Source organism: Triturus cristatus, chromosome 11 (genome assembly GCF_964204655.1).
Source record: "Triturus cristatus chromosome 11, aTriCri1.1, whole genome shotgun sequence".
NCBI classification, from domain to species: domain Eukaryota; kingdom Metazoa; phylum Chordata; class Amphibia; order Caudata; family Salamandridae; genus Triturus; species Triturus cristatus.
In genome coordinates this window covers 977,367,735-977,380,419 of record NC_140594.1, presented here as the reverse complement: position 1 = coordinate 977,380,419, position 12,685 = coordinate 977,367,735, and positions in this window count along the sequence as shown.

Below are 12,685 nucleotides of genomic sequence, written 5' to 3'. Positions count from 1 at the left end.
TAAAAAACATATAAAATCACATTATAAAAAATAAAAAATGTATCTACAATTTTTTTTAACAAAAATATAAAATATAAAATGTGTATTCATTTTTCAAAAAATATCAAGAATTTATTCTTGGTATAAAAATATTTTTAAATATTTAGGGGTCAATTAGGATAGAGGGCGGATCGCCACTGCCTGCATGGTGGTGGCGATAAGCCCTATAACACACCCAACCCGCCACCCATTTCCCCCGCCTTATTAGTATGGCGGGGGACCCCGGCTGACTGAAAGACCATCTGCCAGTTTTCAAAGGGCCCTGATATGGTGGCGGTGTCTGCTGGACACCGCCATCCATATTAGGAAGGCACCGGGAAGCAGCCTTTCCGTGGCGGTGTTGCTGCCACGGAAAGGCATGCGGATTGTGCTTACGGGGGTCCGTTGCGGGCCGCCAGGGTATTGGGTTGTTGGAGGGTGAACATGGGGGTACCTATGGTACCTCCCTACATTGTCATGGACAAGGTGGCAGGCACCGCGCTGTGCCTGTCACCTTGTGCATGACAATGCACCCAGTGCATTCCCAGCATTGTGGTGGGCGGTGCTATGAGCACCCACCGCCACAATGCTGGGAATGGAGGATTCCACTGCCACGGTGGTGGTGGCATCCTAATTGCAAGTGCAGGACCGCCACAACACTGGCGGTTACATATTTTTAAATTGTAAAATAATTATTATTTTGTGTTTACTTTTTTGTTTAATACCTTTGATTTATATTTTAATTCATATCAAATTAGAATGTATTAAAATATTAATGTAACAAAATAAATGTTAAAATACTAATCAAATACACTACAATAAATTACATTCCAATTAACACTTACAAATGATATTACAAACAACAATATTTTCAACATCGATATTTTTTACAACAATATTAAAAACAACACAAAAAACTATATTTTTACCTGCGATATTCCTTTTGATGCAATTTTTGATATCCCGCTATTCTTGACACAATATTTTTGTATCATAATATTTTTTTCTGATATTTTGTCCAAACACCAAAAATAGAGGTGAATCTAGATAAAGCAACCACAAAAATTACATATTTTTTTATGGCAGTGTTTCTTAATCACCGGACCTCTAATGACTTGCCATCTTAATAGTGAGGGTCCAGTCAGGGTGCCCATAGTAAGAAATGTTGGTTTCCTTATGATTCATAACTATGAGCCTGATTGCAATGCCAGTCCGACCTCATTCCTTGGGCCTGTCAGATGCGGTTGCACTGCCGAAGGTCTAGTCGGAAGCGGTTGGTCTGACCGCTGGATTACTATGCATACAGCCTGTACTCCGAGCGACTGCTGAGAGACCACCAACTCCAAAAGCCTTACTCCGACTGCTGAGTTGGCAGTCGGAGAGTAACAGCAGCCATAGGGCAGTACAGGAAGATTTGATCGCCATCCAGATTACAATGTGGGTTTATGATGACCCGACCGTGGCGGTCCGACCTCCACGGTCAGGTCGCCAGAAACCCACATTGTAATAAATAAAACAAATTTCGTTGCGCAAGCTGCATCACATTTGGCAATGCAGCGCGCAATGAAATTCGTTTTATTTATTTATCTGTTTACTTACCTCTGTTTACTACCCCCCACCCTGCTCCTTTCCCGTCCTGCTCCACCGCCCCGCAGCACTCCCTCCACGAGCCGCTACTGTTCCTTGGTCCTGCCTTTCTTGAGTAGCTGTTTTTAAATGTTTAAAGGCAGCAGGAAGGTTTATTCCAACACTTGCATGCTATAGCGTGGCTTAGAGCCATTCAGGCTGCAGTAGCCATCCCGAGGCCACATTTTAATGCACCTTGCAACCTACCTTGCCACTAGCCTGTGGCCTCCCCTTCCTGCTTGTTTCAGACTGATCCATTGACACTGCAGTTGCCCAGGTTTTCCCCTGGGGTTTTCCCGACTGGATTTTCCCACTCACTGTTCTTTCTGCCAACAATTGCCCCGCCCAACCGAGGACCTACTTAATGCAGGCTGCAGAACAACCACATCCGTAGGCACCTGGACATGCAGTTTGCCACATGCCTGTAGCCTCCACTTCCTGCTTGTTCCAGACAGATCCAGTGCAATGCAGATGCCTGAACAAAAACAGCAACTCGCATGCACCATGCTCATCATACGGTCACTATGCAAGCATTCGACTGAATTATGGGACCTTATCGCCACCCTTGCACCTGACATGGTCTTTCTCACTGAGACCTGGCTCAACATCTGTCCCAACATTGCCAAAGCGATCCCTGATGGATATAAAGTCACTCACCAGGACTGCACCAACAAACCGGGAGGAGGAACAGCCATCATCCACAAAGAGACCGTACAGTATACCACAACCACCGACAACACCACCACCCCTATGGAACATCTCAACTTCAAGCTCCACACGGACAACAAGACAACCATCAGAAGCACCCTTGTATACCAAGCCCCAGTCCCACGCTCCAGCTTCTGCAAAACCATCACAGACTTCATTGCGCCCTCAGACTCCAACAAATATATCTTCCTCAGCAACCTAAATTTCCACATCGATGACCACAATGACAAAAATACCGCACACCTCATTAACAGTATGAGCAGCCTCGGAATGACCCAGATCTTCCACGAGCAACACACACTGCAGGAAACACACACTGGAACCAATTTTCACCTCCAGTAACTGTATCAAATAGAGCCAAGTCACAAAACTCACATGGACCGATCACTCCATTGTCCACTTCAGAATCTCCAGCCCCTGCACTACCACCCCCAAGATGACCAACGCCCCCCACCAGAAGAGAAATAAAATCTTAGAGACCAACTGGGTGAATCACACTCACAGGAGCTGTGCCACAAACTCTGTCCACTTCTTCCACAACGAGATTCAACCATAAGAGAAACTTCGAACCCCCTCCCATATCTACAGACTTCCTCAACAGATACGCCACCACCATAACCAACATGAACCACACACTGACCACCTGGAACATCCTCTCTACTAGGGCACCACCTCTATCATGAAATACATTCACTCAGGAGCACCCACAGACTCATGCCTGCACCACATCTTCAACCTCAGAAACCAAGGAATCAGCCACAAACTCCCCACCCTACTCAACATCTTGATCACCACACAACCTTTCCTGATGCCTGGAAACATGCTGATGTCAAACTACTTCTCAACAAACCCTCCGCCAACCCCAGGAAACTCAAAAACTACTGCCTAATCTCCCTGCTCCAATTCGCAGCGAAGGTACTGGAAAAGATCGCCAACAATCAACTCATGACACACCTGGAGCAGAACCAGCTACTGGACACCTCCCAATCCAGCTTCCACAGCAATCACAGCACCAAAACCGCCCTGATCACAGCCACCAACGGCATCTGAACCTTCCTCAACTGAGGAGCAAGAGTAGCTTTGATGCTCCTTGACCTCTCGGCAGCCCTTGACACCGTATCTCACCAGGCACTAATCGAAAGACTCCACTACATTGACATCTAAGGGGATGCTCTCAGATGGATCACCTCTTTCCTGACCTGAAGAACCCAAAGGATCCACCACCCACCTTTTACCTCTGAAACCAAGAAGATCACCTGCAATGTCCTCCAAGGTTCATCCCTCAGCCCCACGCTCTTCAATGCATATATGACCCCACTGGCCAACATCCTCAGATCCCACAGTCTCAACATAATTTCCTATGCAGGCAACACACAACTCATCCTCTTACTCACAAACAACCCCACCACCACCAGAACCAACTTTCACAGATGCATGACAAACAAAGCCGACTGGATGAAGAACAACTGCCTGCAGCTGAACACAGACAAGAGTGAAGTACTGATCTTTGGCAACAACAGCAACACTTGGAAAGTCTCCTGGTGGCCATCAGACTTAAGACTCGCAGCCACTCCCTCCAACCATGCCAGAAACCTTGGAATCATCATTGACAATAAGCTCACCATGAAATCACAGATCAACAGAGTCTCCTGCACCTGCTTCCTCACTCTGCGCAGGCTATGTAAAATCTTCAAGTGGCTACCCCTACACATGAGACGCACCATGACACAAGCCTTCATCACCAGAGACTGGACTACTGTAATGCCCTCTATGTAGGATGCCACGGACATACTCATCCTCGGCCTTTCCCGATTAACCCACATCACATCCCACCTCAGGAAACTCCACTGGCTCCCCATACAGAAGAGATGCAAATTAAAGCTTCTGATCCACGCACACACAACTTTACACAACCATAGACCCGGCTTCATTAACCACCGCCTGAACGTCCACCAACCATCGAGTAGACTATGCTCCACCTCCCTTTCACTTGCTCATACTCCCCTCATTTACCAAAGCAGAAGTGGAGGATGCTGTTTCTCCCACATGAGAGCAAAGACCTCCCCACACTACCTCTGGCCATCAGCTCCCTTCCGCAAATTCGAAGGGCCCTCAAGACCTGGCTACTCGAATAAACCTCCGAGCCTGCAAGCACCTGGATACCCTATTTGGCGATAAGCCGCACTTTATAAATCCTTATTGATTGATTACAAGTCTACCATGTGGGTAGTGCAAATCCACACTGCTGCCCATATGTGATATTTTACTTCTTTGCCTTGCATTAAAGCCAAATAAGACAACAGGTGTTATGGAATGGAACATATGCAACTGGTGTTTTTAGAACTCAATGGGTTTGTTTAGCAGCCTCTCAGTGTCTAGGGTCAAAATAGGACTGTTAGTTCAGTAAGGAAATGGGGGAGCCGCACAAAAAGATCCACTTCCCTACACTAATAATTCTTTTTATCAGCCTTGACTTTTGTTTCTTGTCTCAGGATTTCAACGTTATTGTCCAGATCATAAAGATTACACCTCTAAAATATTTATAAATATATTTTTTATTCCATCATTCATGAAAGCCTGGCTGAGTGGGAGGGTGGTCTCTGTGCATCCAGCCTCCCTGTGAAATACGTTATCTCTCCATTTCTGAGTACTGTTCAACCATCTGAAGTTTGTTTGGGCCTTACAAGCTTGATTCATCTTCAGATTCCTTAATACCAAGATGCTTTTAGTTGATATCACACTTAATAACTACCAAAAATGACGTACTATTTCATCATGAAACAGAGTACAGATTTAAAAGGTTTCACTGGAAAATCAGTGTGCAAAAAATGAATTATGCTAGTATTTGGCTGATCAAGAGTGGAGTAATGTTATCATGCTAAACAATAACTGCTGTAGACATAGGCCTATGGAATGTTCTCCATGTCACACTTGAGCCATCCTTAACAGGTTTGCACCATTAGTTTCCATAGTCATACACTTCTGCTGACACTACCATGCGGTGCAGTCTCTTTTGAGCCTGGCGATAAAACTAAAAGTTAAACTGTACCTTAATGTATACAATGTTAAACAATTAGCAAAACGCAACCACGATGAATGCTGTCTAGCCCTAACAGTTGACATCAAGTCTTTTATACAGCTGGTCCTGCAGCAACATTACACTACAAACAAAATCTAACATGAATTATTTATTCCATTTAAAATATACATCCCTAATAGCAGAACAGAAATTATTGATCATAAAAAAAGAAGAATGCACACAGTAAATAATTAGTCCAGCTACATATTCATACAGCCCCCCTTTGTTATGGAGTTATATATTTAACAATATTATCAATCCTTGTTTACAACTCTTAGTTAATTACCCTTGTACATCTACAAAAGCATTAACTAATACATGATTGGAATTTATGAATTTTTTGATTATTTATGAACATTACTAATGTATTTATCAAACATCCTGGATTATGACTGTTTTGTAGCATAAGAAAAACAAGCAAAAATCAGGGTAGTGCTAGGTGCCTGTTAATAACTGGGGTAGAGAGCTTACTTCTTTTTTTGGGATCTAGATACATGGGCTTGTCAGGACCAAATTTTGGGTTCAATGCGACAATTTTTTACTGCGAATTTAATGATTGCCTCGGTTTTAGCAAGAGCATAGTATGTAAGGTATAATGTAAGCAAATGTGTTTCCATTGTTAACACCATATGAAGAAACATGGAATATGTACAGAGACAGCAATTGTGACACAATTATGTGTTACACAAAATTTATGAAGTTACTTGGTTCACTGACACTATATCAAAATCATAAATATTGTGATACCAAAATATTGTGTCAAAAATATCGATCACAAAATATTGTTTTTCTATAAATATATGGGAAGGAAAAAACTTTTGAAAACAAATATTGTTTTACACTAATATACAAAAATATAATTTACTACTATATACGAAGTTTAAATAAGTAAAATGTAACTATTTTACCATGTATAAAATATTTACTTATTTAAACAAACACACATCATGTCATCAGTGATGTTATCAGTTCGGTCTGAACTGGGGTTACAAAGTGAGCTAAAGAATGATGATGGATTCAACCCAGATCTGTGACTGGGCTGAGTGTTTGAAAAGTTTCAGCACTCCATCCATCATCTCCTTGTGTTTGCTTTGTTCACCCTGAGTTGACAGGGTATGCCCAGACATGGGTTCCTTGCTCACTTTGCCACTGGATTCAAGCTAGCCTGGCTGAAGAGGGCTCTTAGCCCAGAACCGGTCCTAGGATGCTTGTTTCCAGTCCAGGGAAAACATGGCTTGGCAGTTCGGGCTGGACTGTTCCCATGAGGCACAGGGCCAAGACTGATTTGCATATAGCTGTGTCTGAACTGGGGTGGCAAAATGAGCTAAAGAATGATGATGGATTCAACACAGATCTGTGTCTGGGGGTGAGTGTTTGAAACGTTTCAGCACTCCGCCCATCATCTCCTTGTGGTTCCTATGTCACTGACCATGTCTTGAGTGATGTAATATGTGAGGTCATAAGCAGTGCATTGCAGGGGCGCGAGTTATAGTTAGCTCAGCTAAATATAACTGCTGAATTTCTCTGGTCTTGTATGAGTGAAATGTCAGCCTACCTATAACGTTCCTGTAACTTTTGTTTTTTTCAGTGATTAATATATATATATATATATGGACCGCCACCCCCTGGGGCTTGAAATAATTTGGGGTGGGGGGCTCTCAGGACCCCCAGCCCCGGGGACTGCCACCCCCTGGGGCAACTTGTAAATGTGGGAGGGGGGCCACGTGGCCCCCCTCTTGGAGTCTTGTATACACCCTGGGGACCGCCACCCCCGAGGGCCGGCTCCTGCAGTGTCCCGGGGTGCCCACCCCCGGGACACTGTAGTTTGCAATGACAATATCAGGGCTTACTGGCGGTACCTGGTGGCCTAGTTGGCCGCCAGGGGACCTCAGGATTCAAGGGGACTTAATGCCCCAACTTTAAACGCGCCACGGGGCACGTTTGCACAGTGGTGAAGGTAGGGGGCAGGGCCTGAGGTGATACTGTGCAAACACGCCCTGTCGCGCGTTTTAAGTTGGGGAAGTCATCCCTCTTCAATCCAGAGGTCCCCTAGGGGCCAACTAGCCCACCAGGTACCTCCAGTAAGTGCCACAGAGCTGCGTTGCAGAGTGTTGTAAAAAGGGGCGTGGCCTCTGAACACCTCTCTGCAACGCAGCTCCCTGGCGCATACTGGAGGTACCTGGTGGGCTAGTTGGCCGCTAGGGGACCTCAGGATTCAAGGGGACTTAATCCCCCAACTTAAAACATGCCACGGGGCGCGTTTGCACAGTGGTGAAGGTAGGGGGCAGGGCCTGAGGTGATATGTGTGCAAACACGCCCTGTGACGCGTTTTAGGTTGGGGAATTAATGCCTCTTCAACCCAGAGGTCCCCTAGGGGCCAACTAGCCCACCATGTACCTCCAGTAAGCACCACGGAGCTGCGTTGCAGAGTGTTGTAAAAAGGGGCGTGGCCTCTGAACACCTCTCTGCAACTCAGCTCCCTGGCGCATACTGAAGGTACCTGGTGGGCTAGTTGGCCCCCAGGGGACCGCAGGATTGAAGAGGAATTAATTCCCGAACTTAAAACGCGCTACAGGGCGTGTTTGCACACGTCACCTCAGACCCCGCCCCCTTCCTTCACCATTGTACAAATATTCCATTTTTGAAACGTACAAATATTCCTCTAAAATCAGCCGAACTACGAATTCCGATTTACTCACCTGTTATCAGGAGAGAACCCAGTGCTGCATCTTTTAGCCCAGCACTGACCCTGAAAAGTAATTCTAAGCGTACTTACCAGTAATTTGTATTTCCTTCCATAGGAATCCATTGTGTGGTTTTCCCCAGAAAAGTTTGTAAGTGTCCATTTTTGAAACGTACAAATATTCCTCTAAAATCAGCCGAACTACGAATTCCGATTTTCTCACCTGTTATCAGGAGAGAACCCAGTGCTGCATCTTTTAGCCCAGCACTGACCCTGAAAAGTAATTCTAAGCGTACTTACCAGTAACTTGTATTTCCTTCCATAGGAATCCATTGTGTGGTTTTCACCAGAAAAGTTTCTAAGTGTCCATTTTTGAAACGTACAAATATTCCTCTGAAATCAGCCGAACTACGAATTCTGATTTACTCACCTGTTATCAGGAGAGAACACAGTGCTGCATCTTTTAACCCAGCACTGACCCTGATAAGTAATTCTAAGCGTACTTACCAGTAACTTGTATTTCCTTCCATAGGAATCCATTGTGTGGTTTTGAGCAGAAAAGTTTCTAAGTGTCTATTTTCACAAACTATAAATATTCCTAAAAAATCGTCTGTATGACTTAAACACATTCTTTCAACTGTTTACAGGAGATTGGCCAGTGCTGGATCCAGGATCCACCACTGAGTAAGAAAAAGTAACGATAACACTACTTACCTGCTAAGTGAATGTTCTGCCATAGGATAACATTCTTGATTCTATGTGAAAAATGTTCTAAGTGTCAACTTTTAAAATACAATAATATTCCTTAAAAATCACTACTGTAACCAAAAGGCTTTTACTCAACTGTTTACAGGAGATGTGCAAGGACTGAATCTAGGATCCAGTCCTGTGGTTAGAAAAGTAATCCATAAAGTAACTAATTGCATTTGACTAGAAATTCACATTGAGCTCAATGTTGCATTGTGTTTGAAATTGTGTTGCCCATTGCAACAACTGTAACTACTGTACTTAAAAGTCTATTGCCTATTTGCTAAGTATTTAAACTCAGGTAATTCATTCTGAGAAAGTATATTTTGTATTGTAATGTATAATGTAATTAAAAAATAAAATATCTAAAAATAAACAAAATAAACAGTTTACAAAATGTAGTAAATCAGTATCAAAATAATCAGTATAACAATTAATACATTAAAAATTGTCATTTACAAAACCTTTGAAATTCACTGAAAAAAACATAGGTTTCAGGCCTGATATAGTTAGGAATTAGCATTTAAAAAACCTTTGAAATTCACTGAAAAAACAAAAGGTTTTAGGGGTGTTATAGTTAGTTGGACATTTCACTCGAACAAAACCATTGAAATTCCTCCGATATAGTTAGTTGTACTGACTACATCTCGCGCGCCCGCAATCCACTGCTGATGATGTCATATATTACATCATTCATGACATGGTCCCACAAGACAAAATTTGCGCTTCATTTAATTGAGGCCCCTGGGTGGGCCTGGTCCCGGGGACATTACTAAGAAATGTATGCGGTAGGTCGTGGGGGCCCCCGCAGCCCTGGGGACTGCCACCCCCGGGGCTTCATTTTTAATGTTTGGGGGGCCTTGGAGGCCCTCCAAGCCCCAGGGACCGCCACCCCCCCGGGGCTTTTAGTAATTATTCGCAGGGGCCACACGCCCCCCTGCTGCCCTGGGGACTGCCACCCCCGGGGCTTTTCAAATTAAATAAACAAATCTCTGTGGTGGGGCTCTAGCTCCCCCACATTCCCTGGGGACTGCCACCTCCCTAATATGCAAATGCAGGGGTCTGTTAAGGACCCCCGAGCCCCGGGGAGCACCACCTCCCTGGGGCAGTGCACTAGGTGGGAGGGGGGCCGTGCAGAACCCCCTCCTGAAGCCCTTGGTGGCCCTGGGGACCGCCACCCCCCAGGGCCGGCTCCTACAGTGTCCCGGGGTGCCCACCCCCGGGACACTGCTGTTTGCTAAGGCAGAGCGGGAGCCGTGCGGCTCCCACTCTGCCATAACAAAGTTGCTTTGGATTTTGGATGCGAGAGCAGGGAAACCTGCTCTCGCTTCCAAAATTCAAAGTCTATTGCTTTTCCACACGGGGAGCTGCATGTCAGCAGCTCCCCATGTGGAAAAGCAATGTCGGCTTCCTCAGGTGGCGGGGAGCTGGCAGGGACCGTGGAGGCATTGGGGCTCTCCCCATGGTCCCCAAAGAAGAGACCAGGCCCCGGGGAATGGGGTCCCTGGGGCCAGATGTGGCCTGGAAGGGGGGCCACGCGGCCCTCCTCTCATTTTTTTTTTAAATAATGAACATGTTGGCATGCCTCGGGGATGGGGTCCCCGAGGTGAATGTAAATTAGTGAAAGTGGACGTTTAAAAAAAAACATGGAGTCGTAACCCTAGTGCGGCTCTCAGCACGGCCCGCAGTGTGAATGCGATGGGTGTGTGGCTTTCAGCGCGGCCCCCCGTGTGAACGCAATGGGTGCGCGGCTTTAAGTCGTGCTGGGTGCGCGACTCCAAGCAAGAAATTTTTTTTTTTCTAAAACTAAATTATATGTTAGGTTATTAGGTGGCTCTAAAAAGAGCCCTTGTGTTTATTGGGAGATTGTTGTAGCTACATGTAAGTGTCGATGAAGAGCCTTAGGCTGTTGAGAAGGACACTGTATCTCTTATCTGTGAAATGTACATCATCACTCCTGTAGATGCCATCCATATTGAAACGCAGATTGTTGTTGTATATGGAGCCCATACTATGGTCTCTGAGATAAGCAGAAACAGCCTTATTGACATTTTTTCTAGCTTTCTCAATCTGAGGACAAAATTGATTGGACCAGTTCCATTTCTGTCTTTGGCATATGTTAGAGTATGGAAAGGCAGTTTGGGGGAAAAGCAACATCAATTCTACAAAGGTGTCCTTAATTAGCAATTCCAGACCTATCCCACTCAATGTTCCTAGGTCATTGCCACCACAGTGCACAATCATGAGGCCAGGGGGTTGGAGATGTAAAAAGGTTTTAACCAAAGGCATCAATTGGTGCCACTTTAATCCTCTCTGTCCAATCCATTTAATGTCCACATTTTGCAAAGCTAGATTTTTGTCAATACCTCAGTGTTCAGCATAACTTTTGCACCAGAAAACATAGCTGTGTCCCACAATCCATGTTCTAAGCATCTTGAAGGGAAGTCTGGATGCACTGAAAAGATGTCTGTAGCTGAAGTAGGCAGTTGGTAGAATGAGAAATATCTAAAATGGTGGACAAGATGCAGTTTAAAAAAAAGAAGAGAACTGATTGGCTGTTTAAGAACATTATATAGTCAAAATTAGGGTGCATGTTTCAGTTTTTAAAAAGCATGTTTCTTATTGGTTAGTAAACATTTTTTGAAAGGTACATTAGATAGGATAAGCTCATATTTTGCAAAGGCAACCACACTTGCTGTTTGTATTTGCAACATTGTGTGCTGAACTTGTGACCTGTGAGTTCAGTTCAGTGTTCCATGAACTGTTGTTATGGAAACAGGCATTAAGAAGAATGGGGGCAGGTTAGAAAGTTAACTGTGGCATTAAAATGTAAATTTGTTATAAATATTAAAGTAATATGTTATTACAGTGAGGTTTCCCAAGTCCGTGCTATCTTCAGAAGTAGTGTATTATTAAAAAAAGTGGTAAAATGATTTGTAATATATTTTAGAACTCCCGTATGGATTTGCGGTGCCATCGCTTATGGTGCACGGTGCAAGCGCAACTCCAGAAAATTCCAGAAGCATTTTGGGTTCAGTTAGAAGTCAGTTGGGAAGGGTTGATATGTGTAACCAATAGAAATGTGTTTTAGAATTTGAAATAATATGGGAAGCTATGTGATTTGTTATTTACATCTATATGTGTAGAGAAAGATGGGGAATGTTTGCCATTACTGGTTTTCCTAAGAGCAGTGCATTATATTGATTGTGTGCATAAGAAAATCTGGTGTGAGATTCTGATACTTCATAGGCTACAAATCAATTTGAAAGGTGAGTTATCAATTTGTAAGGTGTACTATGTGGTGCCTTTGTTTAAAGATAAAATATAAATCATGAAATTTGAAGTTTGAGATCTATTTTGTAATGAAGAAATGCTTATTGCAGTTTTTTGTAATGTATTTAAATGTTGTGCAATACAAATTCTGTATAGTATTATGTGTTTTTTGGGATAGGGATTTTTGATTATGGCAGTTTGTTTCAGTGTGTGGATATGTACATTAGTAGTATACCGCATAATTGTAGGTGTTGATTTCAAGTTGGAAATGCATATGTTGAGTTAAGGTATTAGTGATGAGACTAGTTTTTATAAGTCTCTAGAGGGGTACAGTTGAAATATGTAACATCATTTTTGGAGTTTAGTTTAAAATTGAAGTTTGTTCTGTGAGTTTATGAGGTGTAGATACTGTTGTGGTAGAGAGCCATCCATTTATGTTTTTAAGTAATATGGTGAGACTTAAAGCAGAGACATGTGAATGGTTCCTGCATTGTATTTGCCTAGGTGTAACATTAAAAGAAGTTGTAAAATGGTAAAGTAGCAGCAGAGAT